We start from the raw sequence: 25226 nt of genomic DNA, 5'->3' as shown, positions 1-25226 counted from the left end.
AAGGGAAGGGAAGGGAAGGGAAGGGAAGGGAAGGGAAGGGAAGGGAAGGGAAGGGAAGGGAAGGGAAGGGAAGGGAAGGGAAGGGAAGGGAAGGGAAGGGAAGGGAAGGGAAGGGAAGGGAAGGGAAGGGAAGGGAAGGGAAGGGAAGGGAAGGGAAGGGAAGGGAAGGGAAGGGAAGGGAAGGGAAGGGAAGGGAATGTCCCATTAAGAAACTAATCATTGACCGAAAAACCTCTTTCCTTCCTTCTATGTCTTCCATGCTAGATGACTTTTCTGAAACTCACTCTTCCTTAAATTTTTGGCAAATGCACCCTAAAATACATTCAAAGCCCAAGTGCCTGGAGTGGAGGCTGAACTTCTTTTACCAAGGAAATGAGCACAATGCAGGATTGAGGGTACTCAACACAAAACAAAAAAAGGTAAGGCGAGGCCCTGGAGTCTTAGCCTCTTCTTTTCAGCCTCCTATCAGCTCTCGTCCCAGCCCTTGTTCTATCAAGTGTGTTAATAATTGTGTCAGATTGCATAGCTTTGGAGTTTATTGAGTTCTCAGGCTCTCAAAGGTTTTCACCACCAAAATCACCATGTGTCTGTCTCTACAGATGAGGTTTGTACTTAAGTGAGCTCCAAAAGGATCCAAACACAATACTGTTACTACAATCTCTCTTCTGGAGTGAATGGTTTCGTTAGAAATTAAAGGACAACAACGGAGCACCTTCAAGAGAAGGGGTCAAGAACCAGGAATAGACTTGCTCTTCACCAAGTCACCTAGTGTGGAGAGTGTCTAGAAACCGACACAATGCCTCTGCTGTCCATGTGTGTTCCAATGTTGTGTCTTTCTGGTGGTTTCCTGTATACAGCACCAGGTTATATATTTACCCTGTATCCAGTCAAAAAGGGAAGAAGTATGGTTAAGGACTAGCCAACACATACAGATGTCAAGCAGAAAAATTAAAAGTCAATACTGAAAAATGAAGTAATGTAAAACTGTAAAAATATTTTCTACAAACATTGATAAGACACGCAGCTTCTCTAACATGACTTCAATCAGCACTGTCCTAAGGCAGCAGGTACCACAGGAGAAAATACAAGGCCTTTTGTAGTGAGGGTTTTACTTATTACCTGTATAAGTCTGTTGGTGGAGGTTTTTTGCCTTACATTTTGTTAATATGTCCATATGGAGATTCTGCAGGGAGAAAAATAAGGTCCTTGTGGGACAAAGCTACATTCTGCACTGTTTTTGCAAGGCACTCTGTGGGGAAAACCTGGAACTGGGGTTGCCATGCTGAAAATGAGTTTCTTCAATGTGGATAGCATTATCCCACACTTGAAAGGAGGATGGGACACACCATTTCCTGATAAATACATTGTGTGTTTTGGCTGTGGGCAGCACCAATTCTTTAAAATCTTCTTTCCCATCAGCCCGGGAAGAGCATATTCATATAATTGATGTTTCACTACAATCTCTTTAAGCAATCCCTGAAACTTCACGTACTAATGTCTTAAGTGCCAGGAATGCAAATAGTAAAGACAGTTCTGTGATTTTTTTTTTAAATCCATACTCCTGTCACCATAAATGCTGAAATCTCTGGAGGTAAAAGTCTGGAGTATTTCACTATCATTGCCAACCAGATATTAGTAAATGCCCTCTGGGGGTATGGTAAATGAACAAAATTGTATGTTGGCCTTGGCTTTGCTTTCTGTTGTTAGATGAATGAATTAAATCTGTCTGAACTGAGCAACCACTTGGGCTATAAGTGATGATAAATGAAGGATAGCCTTTCCATCTCTCTTCTTGTAGTTTGTGATTAGCCCAATGGCCTGCTGAGAGATAGGAGGCAAAGAAAAAACCATGAAACAGAGTAACCCTGGCTTTACGGTGTCTTGTGCTTGGGTGCATTGATGAAACTGTATCATAGACATAATCTCTGAGAAGTCTGAATATTGTTTGGTAGCAGGTAATCTTGCAATTATAACAGTGTGTTTTGTGGGAACAAGTAATAAAATGTTCTTCAATCAACTATTGAAATAATTTCCAAGCCCTAATGTCCATTTATAAACATGTATACCTGTGAGACTGGCCTGACTAAGGCATCTTCGCTGTGTTCGGAACATTTCCATGAAAGAGTCCCTCTCCCTGCTCAGTCACGGATGGAGTCTATGTTCCTGCATGACTCAGTGGGTTAAGGTCCCTAACTGCAATTTCTCACGCATTTTCTTCTGTTTACTTTCCTCAAATGCAGTTGGTTTTATTGGTGGTATGATTGGAAAGACAAACTCCTGCAGCAGCTTCTGAAGAGGAGTCTGCCCCATATGCCAGTATGTGAGGACAGCTGCTAGTCTCCTCATCTTTCCAGGGAGATGAGTAACAGTGGTAGCTGAAGACAGCAAGATCTACTATGTCTGAAACTGATCTGGAATGCAGGAAGCCTGGACTTTATTCCAAATCTGTCACTCTGTGTTGTGTGACTCACCTTAGGTAAATCTTCTTTATCACTTATTAGCATTTTTCTCCACCAGTAATATTCTTCATTATCTGTTCATGGTATAAACTCTCTCAGATAAGAGCTGTTATCTTTACATATAGAAAAACAGAAGACCTAAACTGGCCATTACACAATTAAATTATAAATTCAGCAATACAGTTCTGAAGTAACTCAGCACTGCACATAATTTTTAAACACTTTTGAAACAATCAGTTAAATCTGCTTTTCCAGTGTAGTAAATGGACAACAGGATACTCAAATGAAAAGCTTTTAGCCTTTGAAAATCAGTAGCAAACTACGGACTACAGACTTGAAATCCTGGCTGATACCACCTTCTCCAGTCCTGGTTCTCTTTCTATGGAATCTACTAACTTTGAGGTACGTTATCCCTTTTAGTGGTATGCATACAAAGAGCTTGATAAAAAAGGCCTCTGAACTTACATAACAAATGCACAAGTGTATTTTAGCTCAGAAGTATTATGGATCCGGAGCTGGCTTTACATGTCACAATTACATTTTCTTACCCATGCTTTTACCATGTGTTATAAGCATATGGCATGTTGGCAGTGCATGACAAAAATGCACAAAGTATGGTGTTAAAAAATATCCTACCAAGAAGTTTGAGAATCTGTCTATTACTCTGTTCTGTTAAGTAAGTCAGACATCTTCTAAAGTACCGATTTTCTTGTAAACTGAAGATTCCCTCTACACTCTCCAGAGGCTTTTCTTTTCATGCTAAATAGAAGCATGCAGCTCTGGAAGGGACTTGAAATTCTGGTCTCTTGCTGACAATAGCTACAGGTTAAATTGTCAGCTGGTTTATCCCAGTAGAGAGTATAGACCATCTGGGTTGACAAGGAGAAAGCAGTGGATCTTGTCTGTCTTGATTTCCAGAAGGGGTTTTTTCACTGTTTTGAATCCTTATAGGTAAGCTTGCAAAATGGAGTCAAAGGAATGGACCGTGAGGCAGATCAAGAACTGGATGAATGTCACAGATCAGAGTGTCACAATCAGTGGAGTAGATTCCAGTTGGAGGCTTGTAGTCAGTGGTGTTCCCCAAGGACCAGTACTGGATTCAGTCTTATTCAACTTGTTTATCAACGACCAGGATGAAGGGATAGAATGCATCATTAACAAGTTTGCCAATCATAAGAAGCTAAGAGGAGTGGCTGATACACCTGAGGGCTGTGCTGCCGTTCAGTGGGGCCTTGATAGGACTGGGTGGGGAGAAACCTAATGAAGTTCAACAAAGGCAAGTGTAGGGTCCTGCACCTGGGGAGGAATAACTCCAAGTACCAGCACAGGTTGGAAGCTGACCTGCTTCAGAGCAGCTCTGTGAAGAAGGACCTTGGGGTAGTGGTGAATGACCATAAGCCAGCAGTGCCCTTGCAGCCAGAAGTGCCAGTGGTATCCTGGCATGCATCAGGCAGAGTGTGGTCAAGGGAGGTGATCATGCCCCTCTACTGGGCTCTAGTGAGGAGTATTGTGTTCGATTCTGGTCTCCATAATTCAAGGACACCCATAATCTCTCTCTCACTGGAGGGGGTGGAAAAGGGGAGGAGCTGTGGGGAGTTTAAATTCGGTATTGGCTTAAATGATGACAGTTTTTAATTGGCACTCAGTGTGGGGTATGAAATGTTGAGATAACAACAGATCTGATCAGAATGGGTTGGAAACCATTTTGATCTAAGTATTTGTATATTAGCTGTGGAACCCTTGGGTTACAATGTTGCTCAGTCTTTTAATGTGAGTGGGGTATCTAGCCCTGTATATGTTTCACTATATGCAATTTGTCCCCACCATGGTGCAATTTTTCAGTGTGGAGAGAGGGATCAGGATTACTCTGTAGATATGCTTTATGATATCAATTTGTGGCATTATAACATCAAGGGCAAAAAGGGTCATTTAGGATGTGTATTCAGAGTCGTTCTCCTGCACTGGACATGGCTTCTACCACTGGGAATTCATTAACTACCACACCCAGTCTGTGAGGGGAACATGATTTTCCCCAGCTTTTTACTCCCTTTCCCTTCTTCAGGCCTGTTACAACAGCTTTGGATAATTTTGAATTCCATTTGGACGCTAACAAAAGCATGCTGTCGCTAAGTCTGCCAGGTCTCCTCAGTGCATTCCATACCATGGTTAGAGTCAGGACAGAGATTTCTAGGAAGGTGATTCAGAGATCTGCCCTGATGGTGTATAGTCATGAGTGGCATGGAAATTGGGAGAAAAAGGCTGAGTTGCTGGAGAAATTATCTGCTCCAATTACTCGGGAGTTCATCCCTGAACAAATACAGGACATTGATAAAGTGATAAAATATTTGCAAGGAGAATGCTGTGACAGTTCCAGACAGGAGCAATTTGATGCTGGGCCCTGGCTACTATTTATTGGACAGTGCTCTGTACTAGACAGCACCCTCAGGGGGAAGAGAAGGAAAACAGACCCGCAGGCACTGTGGCCACTCAAACTGCAGATGAACAACTTGCACCTGTAGCAGGTGCCCCTATTAAGAAATTCAAGACAAATTTAGTTCACTTAGTGAAGGATGAAGAGGAATAGGGCACTCACAACAGGAGGAAGAAGCAGGGCCAGAGACAATCACCTGATCTCTAGCTTCAGGTGAGCTGCAAGATATGCAAAAACATTTCAGCCACCAGTCAGGAGAGCCCCTTGTGACCTGCTGTTCTGATGCTGGGATATCACAACATGCAATATGAAACTAGATGGTAGTGAAGCCACGCAACTGGGATCCCTGTTCCAGGATGTGGGCATTGGCAAGGGGATTGGAAAGAGGACAGAAACTCTCAGCCTCTGGAGGCAACATCTGCCAAACATGAGGGAGCAGTATTCTCTCATGGATGACCTAATAGTGCACCAAGACAAGTGGAATGCCATGGAGAAAGGTATCCAGGACCTGAAAGAATTAGCTGTGCTGGAGGTAATCTATAAGGGATTCAAATAACAACCTGTAGATCCAGATTGGATCCAGTGTACACGATCCATATGGCAGAAGTTTCTATGGAGTGTGGCATCATTGTACACCAACCCTTTGGCATTGATGTTAATGAAAGAAGAAGAAACACTGCTTCAGGTGATCACCCAACTTTGACAATATGAAGTTCTTTCTTCCTCCCTACCAACCTGTGCCTCGGCTGTGAAAAGCCTGAACAAGACTGAGGACAGACTTGAAAGACTCAAGCAACCTAGAGAGAAAATGTCCCATGCCAGTATGGACCAGAATCTCTGCTACTGGGAGCATGTAGCACTCTGCTGGAGAGAGGGGTACACACCACAAGGTAACCTGCAGTTTTACCTGCACGACCACAGAGAGGACACGAGAAAGTGGGATGGAAAACCTGCCTCTGCCCGAACAGCAGGGGTACATGAATTGAGAGGAAGAACAACCACCAACAGAAATTCTTCAAGGATAATCCAGTTTCCAGTGGGCAAGTCTTCAGACAGAATGGAAGGGCTGAATGTTATTTCTGATCCTCTTGAAGAGATCTTTAGCTCATGTTTACAAGAACTCAGCAATGACTGCCATGACCAGAACTACAGGGGCCTTGCCTCCAGCCATGTGGAAGAAAGGGGGAATCAGATCTATTGGACTGTGTGGATTCCATGGCCTGGCACATCAGACCCACAAGAGTAATAAGGCTGTAGTTGACACAACATGGCACACCAATGTTGCCATCAGGATCTGTAGGGGCATGATCTATCTCTATTTTGGGGGTGACAGAGGGGTCCCAACAGCTCTGGGACCTGAGGTGAGCCTAACTGGGAATGAATGGCAAAATCACCCCGTTCTGATTCACCCAGAGACCCCGAGCACCCTTGGTATAGATTAACTCAGGAGAGGCTATTTCAAGGACTCAAAAGGGCATTGTTGGGCTTTTGGGATAGCTGCTGTGGAGACAGAGGAAATTAGACAACTGAACACCTTGCCTGGTCTCTCAAAGGACCCTTCTGCTGTGGGACTGCTGAGGGTGGAAGAATAACATACCAATCACTGACACAACAGTGCATCATCAACAACACTGCACCAACCTGACTCTGTGGCCCTCATCCATGAGATGATTTGTGAACTGGAGAGCCAGGGAGTGGTCAGTAAGCCTTGCTCACCCTTTAATAGCCCCATATAGCCAGTGTTTAAGTTCAGTGGAGAGGGGAGACTGACAGTGTACTATCATGGCCTGGACAAAGTCACACCCCCACTGGGTGCTGCTCTGAAGGCCATGCTGGACCTTCAGTATGAGTTGGAGTCCGGTTCCCACAATTTGCCGTGCACTCATCCAGACTGAATTGGAAAAGGGTGCAGCTCCAGAATAGTGCAATACTTTGATGACATCATTGTGTGTGGCAACTCAGCAGCGGAAGTTTTTGAGAAGGGGGAGAATCCTCCTTTTGGCAATTTCTGTCATAAAGCAAAGCAAGGTCAAGGAACTTGCCCAGGAAATTCAGTTTTTATGAGTAAAAGGGCAATTTGGACGTCATCAAGATTCCCATGGATGTGGGCAATAAAAGAGAAGTTGTGTCCCCACCAACCAACAAGAAGGAAACATGCTTTCCTTGGCACTGTGGATTTTGAAGGATGCATATTCTAAATTACAGTCAGTTTGTAAACCCTTTGCATCAAGTGACCCAGTAGAAGAGTCATTTCAAGTGGGGTCCTTTACAACAAGAAGCTTTTGAGCAAATTAAACAAGAGATTGTTAATGCAGCAGCCCTTGGGCCAGTCAGGACGGGTCAAAAAGTGAAAAATATCCTTTACACTGCAGATGGGGAGAATTGTTCTTCCTGCGGTCTCTGGCAAAAAGGTATCCTGGGAGACTTGAGGATGAACCTTGGGGTTCGAGAGTCAGAAACACAAAGCATCTGAGGCCTGGAAAAATCCAACTGAAAAAGAGATAGTGGCAGCTTACAAAAGTGCTCAAGCTGCTTCAGAAGTGATTGTCACTGTAACACAGCTCCTCCTGGCACCGTGACAGCCACTGCTGTGCTGAGTGTTCAAAGGAAAAGTCCCGTCCACACATCATGCCACTGATGCTACATAGACTAACTGGATCGCGCTGATCACACAGCAAGCTTGAACAGGTCATCCCAATTGCCCAGGAATCTTGGCAATCATCATAAACTGGACAAAAGGTGAAAGTGTCAGACTATCATCAGAAGAGGAGGAGGAGAATGTGTCATGCGCTGAGGAGGCCCTACCATAACCAACTACCTGAAAATGAAAAGCATGGTTCCTGCTGTATTGTAGGGATACACTGAAAATGGAAAGCTGCTGTATGGAGTCCTATGAGGTGAGCTGCAGAAGATATTGAGGGATAAGGTAGATCAAGTAAGGTTGCAGAGCTGCAAACTGTACAGCTGGCCTTAGATATCACTGAATGAGAGAAATGGCCAACACTCTACACTGACTCATGGATTGTAGGGGTGGAAGAGTCTTGGGTTTGTAGTGAGATGGGTGGAATAAAAAGTGGAAAATTCCTGAGCTCCAACCCAGTCCCTAGGCTTCCTTCCTCTCTCATGTTGTACAGATCTATCAGCCTCAGTTTCAAAGGAAATTAGGAAATTTTATTTCTCTGAATAGAAAATGCAGCTACATCAAATGCAGCTACATCAAATGCAGCTTGGGAATCAGCATGAAACCCCACAGAATCAAACCCCCACAGTCATGTTGAAGCCTGTCAATAATCTCAGCTGACAAAGGTTGGGGCTTTTTTGTGAGAAGGTAAATACTTGCTTTAAAACTTCAGTGTAAAATGCTTTCATTGTTCTTTTTATTGGGATTTCAATTTTAAAGCAACAACGTTCAAATACATATGCATATTTTGAGCAGCATTACAGACTCACAAAACAAATATTGTATAGATTTTGTATAAAATAAACATTTGGCCACTGTTTTTTATTTCTCTTCAGTCATTGAAACTTCAAACTAATATAAGTATGTAAAATTGCTAAAAAATAAAATATTTTAATGGGTTTCACTTATCTTAAACTACACAATGTCTCAAGTACAAATGATTAATTTAGCAAAATAAGAATTCAAGTTAGAGCATTCAAACCAAGAAAATCTCCACCATGCCCCAATATGATGGTCTCAGAATATTCTTGCTATAATTCAGATGAGGTTATTCCTTCAATTAAAAAAAAAATCATTTTTCTGTTTGTGACCACAGGACTGATTCCTTCCTCAGTTTTTCTTGTCGGTGCTACTGACTCAGTCTGAAGGAATGTGAAAGCAGACATGTTGTCTTTAAACTGCCTTCAAACTGCCCATCTCCATGTAGCAGTGTCACGTGCAGTGAAAAATTGAACAAGCAATTCTCTCTTGATGTGCAATTTCCTCAGAGCCACTGAAATCAGTGGAACTGTGGCAAATGTATTAACGCTGGGTGGAAATAAGGTTCTTGCCAGAATTACCTGTATTATACAGGCTCTATTTAAGAGTTATAAAATCTGTTGATCACTGCACATCTATTCTAGCCTGTAATAATAGCTACAACTGGAAAAAATAAATATTAATAACTGCTTAATTACAGCTTATGTTCTTCGAGCATGGCCTCAACCTGAGGTCTGAATTAGCTTTATATGAAAGGTCTTAAATTACAGTTATTATGCTGCTAGAACCATTTGGTACTTTTGAACTGACATAGGTGCTAAAGTCTGTAAATGACCCAGTTTTAAACTACTTCAACTGGCAAACTAATTAGTGTCTGTTGTGGTTTAGGAATGGCATTCTTCGGTTTATTACCTGAAAAGGACTCCTCCCTGAGAGAGACTGTCTTCCTACCTGCCACCCCTCTTCTGCCCCCCTCCCACCCTCCCGCTCATCCCCCCTCAGCTCCCACCCGGGCAGATATAGAATAACCTCAAAGTCCCATCCATGCTCCCTGCTGGCCAAAAATTAACCCTATTGTGGCTGAAACCAGGAAAATCACGTCATGGGAAAATCTTTGAAATTCATCCAATACTTGTAAAGGAAGAATTCATCATTTGGTGAAGACATGCTGCACTGTTCTGTTGAAAAGTTTTTTATATATATATATATATATATATATATATATATGTATGGATATGGATATTTGTGTATCTATATATACATTTTAATATCTTTTCTATAAGCTAAACAGTACCAAGATATAACTTTTGGATAGTGTCTCTGTGGTGTGGAGCATTATCTGTTTTACAGATTTGAATTGGCCATATATATCCTAGCAAATTGAGAAATTTTAAATATTTTTTAACATTTTCTTGTTGTACTTTGATGAAAAAATTCACCTACATCAAGCAAGTCAGTGCAGATTACATTCTTGAAAGAGATCTTACCATAACAACTTCATTGCTTTTACATAGATATACTTTTGATATTGAAGTATAACTACGGAACCACTCCAATGAAGAGGTGTGGAAATGCTCTCCTCTCCTGCTTAAACAAACTGCAACTAGTTGATTAGAGTACCTGCTTGGTTAGTGATAGGTTTGAATTCCATCAGACTGAGAAGAGAATTATATTTGGTTACTTCAGGTTGGGCTGCGGTTTGCTGTATAAATCCCAGCAGCAGCAATATTTCAGAAGGAAATGAGCATAACATTTCCTGAAAGGTCCAATTCTGTTGATATTAATGGGGAACATGCTTTCTGGCTGAAGCTACTGAAGGGACAGAAATAATGGAATATGGAGGTTTCTGGATCCTCCTTTTATTTAAACAGGCTGGAAATCAGTATTGCCTTGCTCAATGTAGTGCAGGGTGTGAGCATAGTTCTAGACACATGGGCATCTCAGGAGTGATGGAGATGGAAACAGAAGCTAATAGGCTTAGTAATTCTATATCACAGCCCTGGATCACTGTTTTTACCTTCCATATCCATCCTGATGTAGGTCCTGCATTTCTTTTACCAGTGAACCTTTTAACCAGAAATCAGGGAACATAACCAGAAATCAGGGAACTATGATTTTACGTTCTGAGGAAAACAACTTGCACAGTGTTGTTACGCAGCCTGAAAAGTAACACAGTGAGTTACATTTGGTACAAATGTACATTTGGTACAAAACATTCAGGCTGGTGTCTTACAAGTCAATTCACTTATGCACAGTTTGCATACTTATATTATTTGTAAACACTGTTGGGACTCAATCCTGCATGGCTGAAGAGTTTGATTTAAAACAAGGTAAAAAAAATGCCGGTAAATGGCCTAATTGCATTTAAAAATATTTATTCCCATTTAAAAAGAAAATCATGCTAAAATCAAGTGATTGGATTCTATTTGCAAACGATTGGGGTAAAAATGTAAATGGATCTGAAATGTAACCGTATTCTAGACACCTCTTTTAATTCACTTTATTATAATCTAAGGAGAAAAAAAAAAAAAGGTACTGCTGTTGGTACGTTATTTCTGCTTAACAGACAATATCAGTAATTAAATATATTTCTGCTGGTTTTGTGACCATATGCCTGAAAATGTAAAATAAAATTTTTCTTTTAAATTTCTTTTGTTCCCAGCACTGACTGCCTGTCAGAGTGAACCCTCCAGATTCCTGTGTGTTGGTATCCATGGGCTCTTTCTTGCCAAGCTGCCAGTCTGGAGCGTCACACCTTACTGCCTTTAAAGATTGCCCTGCAGAGATAGAGGAAAATGGCAATTTTTACATGATGCAGTCTGGCAGCCCAGGAGATTTGAAGTCAAAACTGGTGCCAAGATTTACCCAGGAGAGCAAGCAGAGGCAAAAAAGAGAATGTGGGCCAAAGGGAAAATAATAAAGCAAAGGACAAGGGAAGAAAAAGGCAGGAAACCATGGCAGAGTGGGAGCAGGTTTTTTATCAAGCATGGAACACAAGGCTAACTATTGGGCACTACATGTTGCTTGCATGCATTTGTTGAGAGGGTCAGGGTCCTAAAGAAAGTCAAAAGGAAGAGGTCGGCTTTTTTTGCATGGCCCAAATTGTAGTAGATTGCAGAATGCAAATGAGACAATTATTACACCAATGCTCATCAAGCTGTGCTGGAAAGACTTCAATAGCCTGATGAATATGCATGCAAATTTGTTAATTAAGTTAATTATTCTGCTGAAAATTCATTTGTCTTCCAAGGACATTTTCCCAATGATTTTAACATGCTTGTGCCATTAGTCATGCTCCATGCTATTTAACATTACTTTTTGTCCACTTTTTCTTTCCCTCTCTTTCTTCTTGCTTTTCTGTTCTATTCAGTTTCTGCTGTTGTTGTTGCTTTTTCTGTTTTGATTTGCTTTTCTTATTAAAGCTTTAAAACCAGATAATTGTTTCTCCTTATTGACCCCTGCAATGCTGCAAGATGCTAGCAGCCAGCTCCATAGGAATCCCCTAAAACTAGATTTCATTCAAATACTTGCTTCATATATAAAAAAACCCTAAAATGTCACCTAGAAAAGAGGGGGTGCCAGGGGGATGGGAGCAGTGGGAGCAAACCTATCTGGCATCATTAAAGCTGGAGTCTGAATGAGTCCACACAGGAATCAGGAGGGATAAATCTGTCCTTGCTTCAGGCTATTTCCTCAGCACAGCCTTGGTTTGGCACAAGGTGTTACCTTGCTCCAAAAGGTGTGATCTTGTCACACCTCCCTTCCCTCTGCCTGTTCAGCTATACATAGAAACATATGTGTTCAAAGAGGAACAAGAACTGAGATACTTTTCTGTCACCATGAGGGCCAAAACCTGTTACCATGGCAACAAAAGGAATCGTGAGTTTAAAAATCATGTCTAAATGGCAAAATGAGATAATTTAAAGAAACAGAAGGAATTTTTTTCCTCCTGTGCAAGGGAACGACAACATTATTACAACTTTGAGTGATTACATTCTAAAAAAATGGGATTTTCTTCTATCCATTCTCAAATCTCCATCATTTTAAAATGTATCAGAGTACAGAATGACTATTTTACATTTCTAATACAGGCTATTTCTCTTAAGTTCACTCATTTTTATTCTATTATTCTCTTGTTTTATTCCATTGCAGATGAAAAAAAAAATTGTTTGGGTTTTATTTAGCAGATGGAAGAAGGCCCAGTATGGCAATGGTATGCTTTCTCTCTTCCCACAGCAACAAGGACACCAGGAAAAAGCTTAACAGAAAGGAATTAAAAGGAAGAAAAAATTGCAGATAAAGGAGTTTAAGAAAATTAATTGGTGAAGATTCTTTTTGTGCAGTCCTTATACATTACACAGTCTAAATGGCACTGTAGTGTCACATAGATCGTAAACCAATTAGGACTGTATTCTAAACCCTGTAATTTCTGTAATTCCATCTGCTTTAGATGGTTTAATTAGTGAAAGTCACAAAAGCCAAATATATTACAATATTTTGAAATCAAGCCCAAAGGCAAGAAATAAAAGTTACAAAAGCCACTTTATGTGCAAGTGGGCATATTGCATGAGTATATAAAAAGAAGAGGGTAATGCTTTTTCTTTTCTTTTCTTTTCTTTTTTTTTTAATGGAAGCTGGATCAAAACATGTTAGTAGTGTAATCCTGATCATAAAAAAGACCATGGCAAAATTGCCATGGATTCTAAAAGGACAAGAATTCAACCCAAAAGATGACAACCTTTAGTTCTGAGCTATTTTTCTAGCAGGGATATAACTGCTTTCTTTATTACTTAGACCCCCAATTCCACTCCTTCTGACATGAAATACAAATTCCTCACCAGGGACTCTGACCAAGGTTTTCATTTGCAGAGTTTGGTTGATGAACTCTATAATTTTTCTGACTTTAAGGTGGCAAAAGGAAAGACTGGTCAATGGATATGGCTCTTTTATTCCAGGTACTCTGTCCTGAAGCAGTTGCCCTAACTGTTTTATATTCCTAAACTTTTCCTAGTAAACTGATGAATACTTTAATGAAAAACTGTGTCTCAATTGAGTGATATATACAACATATCCCTGTTCTTATTTTTCTAAAATTTACCATGTCCAATGTGTTTCCAAATGCTATCAGTAAATAGCATAGCATGGAAAGCCACTGTGCTGGCATCTTCTCTCCTGCCAGCAGTCCCAGAAAAGTTCTTAAGAACGATGATTTGCATGAAAGAGAGTTAGACAAACAACCCATAAAATCACTTCAACAAACCAGAAAGAAAAATGTCTTACATTAAAAAAATGAGATTTTCAGAACTTTAAAAACATCTACAACCAATTAAATAGCTTGCAATGCATTGTATTTGTCTAGTGATGGTATTTCTCCTGCAATACAACTGTGCATTATTATGGACCACAAATAGCTTCAGTCACTGTTGACTGACAGCAGCATACTGAAGACAGGGGGTATGCTATGGCACTGTCTGTCACCCTCTGATTGAGACATCGTAGGTGTCCCGGACTGTCTTTGCTTGCTGTGAAAAATTACAAGGTAAAACTGTTACTCATAAAAAAGATGACTTGTCTTCCCTCTTAATGAGAACACAATATAGAATTCAGCTATTAATTCATGGTACAGTTCAAATCCTCCTACAGTTCAAATCACTTTTGTTCTAGCTGTTGTGAGAAATGTCAAGTCAATGAAGATATCTTACATAAAAACAATTATCAAACACTGATGATGGCAAGGAAAAATTAAGGGGAAACAACAATTATATAGCACGGTTAAAAAGAAAGGGGGGGACACTAATAAAATGCCTGTGGCTTTATAGGGCAACAGCTGTTCTCTGTTAGGAAAGGTTTTACCTTATAAAATCAGCCACGTACTCAAGTATATTTGATTCCATAGCTCTTCGTAATGTGGTAGTTCTAGTTAAGAGGAGAAATGAAAAAACTTTTCTCTATCCAAAATCTTTACTGTTGACTTCAAATGGAATCATATCAGAAGCAGCTGCAGAGATGAAGGACACCTCCTGCTCCTGAGATTACCTAGGTGTTTGACTCTTTCTCTGTATAACGCAGACAGCCAACCTGCTTTCTTTTCCATAGCTGAAAGGTTGCACCCAAATGTTTAACAACTGAGACACAGACCCAGACCGGCAGGGAACCGTAATTGTTTATTCAAAGAAATGAGCCGGGTTTTTGCACTTTTTCAGGGCACATTATTTCCTTACATGGTAATTCTTACTACATGACCTATCCCATGTGGCTACATGAGCAACACGCTTTCTAAATGTCTTATGGGGTGATCAGGCACTGTTCACCCGTCTGTCAGCTTCCAGCAGTCTCCTCTCCCACAGGGCTCTGTCATGTGGCACCTTCTGCCCCCAAGGTCAGGTGGAAACAAGCCTCTCTGCACTGTCATGTGCTTCTTTGTACTGCCATGTGCTTCTGCAGGCGCTTCCCACAGGCCACAGCTCAACCCCATCCCATCTCTTCCCACACAAATATCCTTGTGGCAACCAGTAATCATCATTGTAGGTGTGAATGTACAGCTTTCCTCCCAGTTCACAACCCACTGGTAAAGAGTGGTCTGAACTTGTGCTCAAAGTTGCTGAGAATGACTGAGTGTCTGGGTAGTGACCCCATTATGGATTAATTGTAAAGTTTTCAGACCACGGACTACAATTTTGGCAAACACCACCGAAGTCCAGAAGTACCAGTTTTTCAGGTAATCTCTTTGGGGCAAAATATTTGTGGTTGTATATTGTATTAAATGAGCAAATTTGGGTGAACCATACATCTTTGCTAGTAAATTTTTAAAAAGAAAGCACTTTTGCTTAGCATCCAAGAGCTTCCTTCCTTTATGCAGCTCTGGTTCCAATGCCCTTGCTTTGTATTTCTTTCTTCTCTGGACTTTATCAGTACATTTTGGGATTAATTTCTATTCTTTGCCACTGTATGACTCCAGTGTAAGAATACCAAAGATTTAGCCATATGGACAAGCAATCGGTGAACAACAGAAAATCAAGATAAACATTTATGCCACAACAAAGCAGAAGTAAATTAAAGAAGATTTAAAAATCCAGAGCTAGGGAAAAAAAAGGAAAGAAATAAAGGTAGCTATTTACTCAGAGAGTTTGCAGCAGAACACTAGTGCTCCATAACAGTTAAAATTCCCTCCACAACTATAGAAGTTCCACAAGTATGTGGAAAATCCATCCCATATTTGCCCATAGGCATAGTCAGTGGAATTAGAGGTCAATGAGATGGCTGTTGTTTAGTGCTAGGAAGCCTCACTGTCATCTGTGGAGAAATCACGGGATACTTCGTACCTCTCTGCTGTCTGGTATCCTCAAGGCTCAGCTGCCCATCAGCTCCCACTGGCAAAGGGGAAGAGCATAGCTCACTTTTCCCAATGTGAAAGAGGCAAAAAAGCATCTTGCTACCCACTGCAAGGAGAAGCTTCTGTGCTTGCTGCCCTTTGTGTTGCTGTAAATCAAATACTATTGACCAAAACCTCTTGTTTCATTTTCTAGCAGCAGCAGCAGCATCCCCTGCATCATGTTAGGGCCCACAGACTCACCATGGGGAGACTATCAGAAACTCCTCTGTCCCCTGCAAGTTATAGCCTCGCTCTTGCCAGATCTGAGAGATCGAGTCTACCTCACAGGACTTACCCATTTCACAGAGCTGCAGTAGCTCTTTGGGCTCTCTACCAGCTCCTGAAGGAGGTCTGTGTCTCCTGGGCATGGGCCACAGAAGTAGCTTCACCATGAGATAGAGCTGACAATGACTCCTGCTGTTTTTAGCAAGCCACCAGGGCAGCAAGAATGCTTCTATCTGTTTCTTACAGGATCTAAAATCTTGAATGGAAAATGGTTTACTGCCCTGACTGAATGTCAATGACCATTGACAACAATACTATTAGAATGTACTATTATTCCAATGGCAATTTTACATAGAAGTTAGGCCAGTGCATCTCATAACTTCCTTGTCCTGCTGCTTTCCAAAAAGCACCAGTCAAGCTGCAGTAAACTTCTACAAACTTTGAGCTATACTGCAATGTTCCTCCTTCCACTGATCCTCAAAGTACCTAATGTGTCCTGAGGGACTATTTTCTTCAGGGTATTTCCCCTTGAGGACTGAGACAACCCTTGTGTTCCTGCCTCCTCTGCTGCACTTTCTGTTGATATCTCCACTGTCAGTTGTGGCTGTGAGATGGAGGCAGCAACAGTGGTTATAAAACCTTAAAAACACTGATACATTTGAGTCTTCAATTGCAAAATAAACTTAGAAGGGAAGTTGACTCAGCACATGGTTGCGCCAATTCACTTTCTTCATTTAAAAATCCAACTCAATCTGTTAAAACAAAAAAGGTGTGGGAAAAGAAAAGGCAATAATCTTACCAGCGAATTAGTCAAGTCAGATTTGGGGTCTTCTGAGATGGGCAGAGCTACAGAACTATATCTAATCCTGTCACAGTTTAAATTTAATATCATAGCTCACTCTCCTTGTGTTCACTAGAGCATTCATTGTGATTCTCCCTCTTCAGGAAAGACTGTATGAAACTAAAAAACTGCTGAAGCACTCATAGGGATCGTGGTTGGAAATGCCCAAGCAGTCCAGAAGATGATAGGTTGTTGTGACTCATCTTCCAAAAGAGGGGAAGAACTTGGGTAGGGAGACAGGGGTTGTCAACCCTGGAGCCACAACTGGGCAGGAGCTTTCACCATATCCAATGGTTGCTTCATTCTATTTTCATCTGGTTTCCTATAAAGGCCAACTCTATCCTGTTCTGACAGCACAGCAGTGTTGGTCAGAGGTGTGATGAGATATGTACTCTGACAGCCAAAGCTGCCACCACATTCTGGCATGCTATTTTTCTCCAGTTATCATTAACACTCACAGTGAATAAACCTCTTAATACAGATTGTTGCAAATCCCCATTTGTCTTCTGTTCTTTAAGGCGAAGAAACACAATACGTGCCTGACTTGCAGTCACAACAAAGTCAGTGAGTTCTGCCTACCATCCAATCTAGTTTTAAACCAGCAGATGTGTGAATGCAGAGCCACACCACAGATGACAAGAGACAGATCAGCTCCTGCTGAGCATGGCCAGTTAACATGAATAAGGCCAGCCCAGGTATACTACACACGTTCAAATGTGTCAAAGGCTCACCATTATAATCCCTTAAATCTTTAGCTGAAGATGCTACTGTGAATTACTTGCCAATGAAGAGGTATTTGTGATTTGACTCAAATCCAAGTACTTTTGAATCATGAAATCGTGTCATCAATTTCAGCCTCTGGCTTATAAAAAGAAAATAAAAAAGTAAATGTTTATCCAGGAAAAAAGTCAGCAAGAGACCTCTCTTCTCAAAAAAATTATGAAACAACAAATGTCTTGAGACTTTTTTGAGGGCTGGACACACGAGCTGTTACTTAGCATGTTTTGATTTATTCTTCACTTCTTAAAACATTTCATCTGCTCATCTCTGCAGCAAATGCTAGTGAAAGTTTTGGCATGATTTGCGCTTGCAATAAACTAATGTATGCTGATCCATACACTCAAAATTCTAGGAAATACATACTTCTGAGAGCCCAAAACCCAGCTACATCAATAATTTACACAACAGGGTTTTTCAGCAACAAGAGGATATTAAGCTCTGTCGAGCAAACATCAGGTTCTTATCCCACAACTCTTGACTGTGATATTATTCTGTTACCCTGTCCAAAGGAATAGACACACAGTACATTTGATTTTGATGGGATAAAAAAATGAGACATACTTGGATGGAAGGCATCCTGCTCTGCTCACAAAGAGCTGCTCTGCTCACAAAGAGCTGCTCTGCTCACCTGAAGTGCTGGCAGGAGACAACTTGTGAAGGCAGAGAAAGAAAAAAAATACAAAAAAAAGAAGAAAAATTTAAAAAAGAGAAAATCAACAAACCAAATCCTACTTGCACGACCCTGGTTGCTAAAAATTATAATGGGAAGGATTGTTATCAAATTTGCAAATTAGGACATTGCTAGAATTACTTAGAGGTTATAGTAAACCACATGGGGATTACTGTAAACTGAATTTAAACATTCTTGTACACGTTGATCTAAATCTTCTTGCCCAGAATAGACTAGCGTTAACTTTCAGAGGACTTTATGACTTTGCTTTTAATGGGAAAAAATTAAAAAGACAGATGCTGAAGATACATACAGTTAATATGAACAGATAGTGTAATGCCAGTTAGAAATCAATTCAATGGCAGGGATTTTTTCTCTCTGTATTCTTTGCTGTGTCATGTGAATTATCCCTTCTGAGCTTTTTTGAAATGACTCAAGGACTTCCTTGCAGAAGTAAATAGGGCATCTTTTTCAGTTTTTTCTTTCCCACTTCCTCTCTTCTTTCCCTCCTGCTCTCTCCTGCCACACCCCATCCCCTCTGTACAATTTCAAGTATATGTACTGATAATTATCAAAAGTTTAAACGATGTAGTGAGGGTGGTTAACACTGTGTTAAACCAAGATCTTCAACCTCAAACTTGCAAATGTTGCAGGGAGCACTGGTGGCTAAAGAGAGAGGTTTTCAGCTAAAGCTGAGCAAGCACCTAATGTCTCCATCTGTTCTGCAGAAAGGCTAAATATCTTTAAACTTGTAACACAAGTACACTGACATTGCAAAAGGAAAATCAAATGTCATTGAGAAATGAATGGTTAAAAAGGTTACTCAGGTTCCTATTTGCATTTTTGATGGCAAATTAGGTCACAAGAATGTTAAAGAATGGTCTATTATGTTGGCTGTCAGAGCCAATTTCAACCAAGCATAACTGCAGACTAACAGGCTGTCTCTGATCAAAACCTGAGTCCTTGCTTAGTCTCATTCAAAATGAAAAGTCTAATAGTTAATATTTTAAGATATTTTGCAGCCTACATGCCATTGCAGTAGAAGTCATGCTGTGGAAAAAAAGTGATGCCAACACTACCATACCTTATCATGGTACAAAGCATCAAACTGATAATTTAAATTTGTGAGAATGTCCCTGTTTCTTTCATAAGAAAGGCTTTGTTTTCCTCAGCACCAGTCCAGTACCATCTTGTTTCAAGAACTTTCTCAATCTGAGCAACATTGGCTGAAGACTTGTGTCCCTGCAACACTGAATTGGAACAAAACCACTATTCCTATGGGCATATTCCCCCATTATAATGAATAATTTCTCAGCATTCTAGGTTACTTTAATGGATATACTACTTTACACTAAGCTTCTGCATCAGGTCTGCCTATGCATCAGGTTTGCATTCTAACTATGAATGCAAAAAGATAATTTACAATTGCATCATAAGAAAGGAAACTGTAATTTAAACACATGTTCTTCAATAAATGCAGCATGCAATCTGCTATGTTTTTCCCATGTGTTGGAAACAAATCAGATGGAAAACATGATGTACCGACCAGAGGTCTCACTTCATCTCTCCCTGTATTCCCCCCGCAGAAGAAAGATTTTACTCTCTGAATGACTCTGTCAAAGAAGTAAACTGATAGAAGAACTAGGTGTTCTCCTGCTTCTTACACAGTAAAAGATTGAATAATGCTGAGCAAGTACTTCATAGGTCTTAATTTACTTAGAAAGTTTAGATGTCTTCTGACTTCTTTATTTCTGCAATTCTTCTTAACGTATTAGGAAAAAGTGACGCACAGGGGGTTACCCTCGCCCTTTTTTTCATTAGTGCTATGTTTTTAAAAAATCATTTTATACCTGCTTTTGTTATTTTTTTCTGTTGTCATTACTGCAAAACAAGAGGAATTTTGCTACCATTTTTATTCCCAACCCAACATGGGGATTACTGGGCAACATGGGCAATTTTGAACTGCTATCAGATATATCAGTTTGGGCAGATTCAACTAGAACACAAGTTACTTGCTTTATGTCACCCTAGCACAGTGGTTCTCAGTAGTATGACAGTAAATTATTGCATTTAAAGGTTTCATTTTGCCTCTTAATATTCACTTCAAGTTCACAGTTTCAATAAATATTCCTATTAATAAACTCTTGTGTGAAATCCAAGTATGAGTACTTAAATACTCAGTAAAATAATTTTGATGTCTACTCATTTCTCCCTATAACACTATATATGGACCAAGAAAGGTACAGTTGACAAGTCATTCTCTCTGGCCCACCAGTCTTACTGCTTGTTTTTCTAGGTACTAGCTTCAGGCTAGGAGGATGATACACTTGCTGCAATTTTCTCACACACTTCTACAGACCTTCACTTCCTTTGCACATTTCTATGTATGCTTCTGAAGAGTAGACTGTAGGACTCCCATCCACAAACTCAATGCTCTTATATACCAATATGTTTTACAGAACAGCTACAGTATTGTGGTTTTGTAGTTTCACCCCCAACTATATAGACTGTCAATCACAGCATAGGAGAAGACATTAGGAGAAATGCTGATGTGCCTGAAACTTTTAACCATATTTACTCCAGCTATGCCTGATATAAGCCATTCTCTCACCTAAAAAGTTCCTTTCCTCTCATTTAGTTTGCCTGTAATTTATGGAAGGGGTGGTATTACTGAAAGTTGAGCTTTCAGCTGAATCCTTAGATCTCTGATGTGATGAGATCTCCAAAGGCATTTGAAAGGAAACCATCACCTACTAGTGAGCTTCCATGATGATAGGGTATTATCTGTGTACTTAAGAGCTTCAGCTGGTCATCTAACAGACTGGACTAAACACCATTTTCATAATTACATCCCTATCTTTGGACATGTACTATGGTGTGTGTGACTTTTGTATCACCTTCCTTTATTGAAACAACAGGAACTGTTCTTAGGCCTTTGAGAATCCTACGCGGTAATACCTGTTAAAAGGACCAAACACCCAAGTCTTTAATTTTCCCTTGTTTTCATGTTTATTAGTATTCTACAACTCATCTTAACTTTGTAACAGTATCTCAGGAGTGTTTGGTGGCGTGGATAATACATAAAGCTGTCTATTGAGCCTCCACCCTTTAAATACCTAACTATTGTGGCCAAACAGCCAAAGAACAGCAGTGCCCAAACATTTGTCACTTCTCTGCATTAGAAACAGATCTAATTAGCAAATAATGAGCAAGACTTGAAGTCCAATGATTCAAATGTTTGCAGAAAAGCCTAGATCTGCAGATTTCACTGAGGTCTGTTTAAAGTTGCGTGGCAGCTTGGCAAGCCCTGGCTGAAAAGTGTGTCCTGCCATACACTCTTCCCTGGACTTGACATCATTCTCCAGAAGAGATGTATTCCTGTACCACACAATCTGTGGCACTAACGTACCACAATGAAATGTATGGAATTGCTTTGATAGATCTGAGGGCTCTACTTAGAGAGACAGAAACTGAGGATTGATACAGCATCACAACCAAAGCTCATTGTGGAGGCAAGGGCAGGCAGCCCACAGCCCTACCAGCCACTGGCACAGGCCCTCTCAGAGTGTCACTGAGCTGTGATCCAGCCAGAGTTAGAAGACTTCTGACAAGCCCATATCAACTCACTCCAAGCACCAAAAATCCACAGCAGCGTAAAATTTGCACAGAAAATCAGATTTCATGCAATATCATTCATTGTTTTCCTTTCCTTACTTCTCTCCCCAACTCCTAATTGCTAAAAGGCAGCAGGGGCAGCACAGCAAGACACACTGGGGCTGGAGCCTTGGCAGTAATGATTCAGCAGCCCAGCCCAAGTGTACCCTCCTGCCCCTTTCCTGCACCATCCCTGGCTGCAGCAGGCACAGCAAATGGGCTCTTTCTCACTGCACCAGTTGGCTTCAATTGTTTCTCCTAGGCATCAATAGGCCTCCGCCACACTTTTTTATCCCTGGAACATCAAGTACCCCAGCAAGCTGCTGCACTGTTTGTCTCTGTGGTCTCCAGAGACAACAGAGACTGATTTTTTTTCTCAAGAAATGACAGGTGTCTGCTCTTTGGCAAGAAAAGTTTGTCTAGCGCAGCAGACATACTGAGAAGAAAACAATCCTCACCTGGATTGTCCTTCCAGCATAAAAGGTAGTTTCACTTGGTAACTTCTGTCTGTTCTGGCAGTTTGGTGCCCTCATGTTGGATGGGGAGGGGGGTACAATATCAGAGGGAAGCAATGCCAAGCCTGTAAGCATTATGGGCAGGACCAGTCCCTCCAGCTGCTCCTTCCCCTCATCTTTGGGCTCTTCACTGCTGTTTGCCCTTGTGAGAAGTCAAGCCAGGGCAGACAGCATGCCTCTCTTTCCCTTTGCCTGTTTTTTTTGCCTATATGCTTTCTACTCTTCCTGATGATTTCATCTCCTCCTCCCTGCCCCCCAGTGGTAATATGCCTGTTTAAAACAGATCCACCTCTCTCCTCTCTGCTACTCACTCCACTAACTGCCACAAACACCTATATTCTCAGTCTCTGAGATTATTCCTTGCTCCTGGCTCTTGTAGATTACAACCTATGGAACAGATGTCTATCTTCCCTACAGCTCCTGAGGACGGCCCTAGTTCTCTCATCAGGAGCACCTTTCTTGCATCCATAATTGTAGCAGAAACTGCTAAGGACCCAAATAAGACAAAAGGAAGCACAGTTTGGGACACAGGAGACAGTGCTGCTGGTCTTTCTGATGGGTGTTGAGGATTGATGAAACCATCCTCTTTCATGGCTTTTTGTCCCCTTCATCATCCTACTTCTTCTGGAGTGCTGCGAGCCTGCCAGGAAGTAGGCTGACCTAGAGAGAGAAACAGATACATTTTTGGTGATGAGAAGTGAGCAAGAAATGGGAGAGTTTCTCACTGGTAAGAAATATCCTTTACAGAACAGCATCAAATTTGGCAGCTCTGAGAAATCTCTCTGGATCTCCTAACCCCATCATATGTCACAGTTAAATGATAAAGCATGTTTTTATCTCATTAAACAGCAGTGACAAAATCCAGAAAGTAGGACATTGCTTTCTCCTGAATGGTGCCACCTCTCAGCTGAAGGTCAGGTGGGCTGCAGGAGGACTTTTGCCACTGATATTAAAAAATTATCTCACCCTCAGTCTTCACTGCTATGAATAAAAACAATTGCAAAGTAAAGCAGGTGATCAATCAACACTACAGGGAAGAGCAGAGGTCTGTTATGTGAGTAAAAACCCATCTCACAAACAGCAAAATTTTCCCCACTGAAGGAAAGACTGAATGGTTGAGGCTGAGTACATTTTCAGATAATTTCCAAAAATTTCATATTTCAATAGCATTGTGATGATCTTCTGTAGGGCCACAACTGCCAAGCATTTAAGCTGCCACCACTAAAGAAGATATTTTTAAACTGAAAAAAAAAAATAGAAAATGCCAAAAAAAAAAAAGGAATAAATTAATGTTCTGCTTAGAACTTTGATTCTTTGTTATTTCACGTTCGCAAATTACATGCACACATACTTTGAATTAATTGACACATTTTAAGCTTTTCCAGCTGTCCTTCTGCTGTGGCCTCATGTAACAGAAAGGTCTCATGGCTCTGCTTTGGATGGACACTGAAGTGCTTTAAGACCACAAGTACTTCCACTGCACCAACTGAGACCATTAAATTCCCTGTGCTAGAGTTGCCTGTAAAGCCTTCATCAGAGGAGGCCTTATTCTATTTGTCTCAACTAACCTCTAAAATTCAACTTTTCCCCCATCATTCCCCTTCTTGCAAGAAATAGAATGTAATCAGAACCAGCATTACCACTCCTCCCCACTCCAGTCCAACTAACTTCTTCCATCCCATTAATGTTAAGCATATATCCTCCCCGCTCAATATATGCAGCTCATTTTAGGAACCTACATAAGGTCAATTTCTGTATTTATCTTTTTATTTATTGAGTATTTCTTCCATTTTCCTGTATAACTATGTAATATTTCACAATATGTCTTTACACCACTGTGGTATTTTATCATAACTATTTGGTCAGATAGCAGTTATTTCAGTAACAGAAAGCCTGCAATTTTCTGTAATGTCTGTACTATCCAAATAGGATTATACAACCTGTGTTAAAAAATGATCATTCCTACACCATGTTTAGTAATGTAGCTATATTGAATCTTGTGTAAATGAGGAAAACAAAAGGTAAGAGTTTAAATGGCTTGCCACAGGGCTTACCAAGAGTCAGTAGTGAAGCACTTTTCAGACTTAACTTTTCTATGTAGAAAGTTTTGGCCAATAATTCTTTCAATTCTTCTTGCTACATATACTTGATTTACCACAGAACTTACTCTAGCAAATTTCTGTAGGCAAAATACGGCAACAATATTGCAAAGAATCAGAAAAAATTTCTTAGACGTTTTTCACACATTTTAGTATGTATCTGCTTTTCTAGATTTGAGACAAAGAACCTTATGTTTCAAAGCTGTTTCAAATCTTTGGCAGACCCCAAAAAACACTGAATAGACTTATATAAAGTGAGACTCTGGTGTCTCTCCCCATACCCAACTAAAACTCTGGCTACCAAAAGCATAGCTCCAACTAATCTTTGGTTGTTCTAAAAGGCAAAGTAAATGTGAAAGTAAAGTGTGAAGAAGTAACTTTACAATCCTTGCAAATGTAGCATGATGCTTTTGAACCAATCTGCATAACACTGGGCCTCAGAGCTACTGGCGATCTGCACTGAAACCAGAGAGTCAACTCAGAAATATCTCAAATCATATGCCAAAAAAAATAGGAGGTACTGGTAAATTATGCCAGAAAGCAAAATCAGATGCAGCCTAAATTATGCAGCACAGTAAAATCCACTTCTATAAAGAATTAACACCAAAGAATCCAGAAGTCAAATTCTTCACCTGCAGTAATGGAACTTTCTCCTGAATCTAAAATAATTACCATAATTTGCCATAGTTGTCCTTCTATTTTTTTTTCCTAAATGCAAAGTAAGATGCAAAAAAAAAAACC

This window comes from Fringilla coelebs, assembly GCF_963513975.1.
Source record: "Fringilla coelebs genome assembly, chromosome: 1".
NCBI lineage: Eukaryota > Metazoa > Chordata > Aves > Passeriformes > Fringillidae > Fringilla > Fringilla coelebs.
This window is presented reverse-complemented; position numbering follows the sequence as displayed.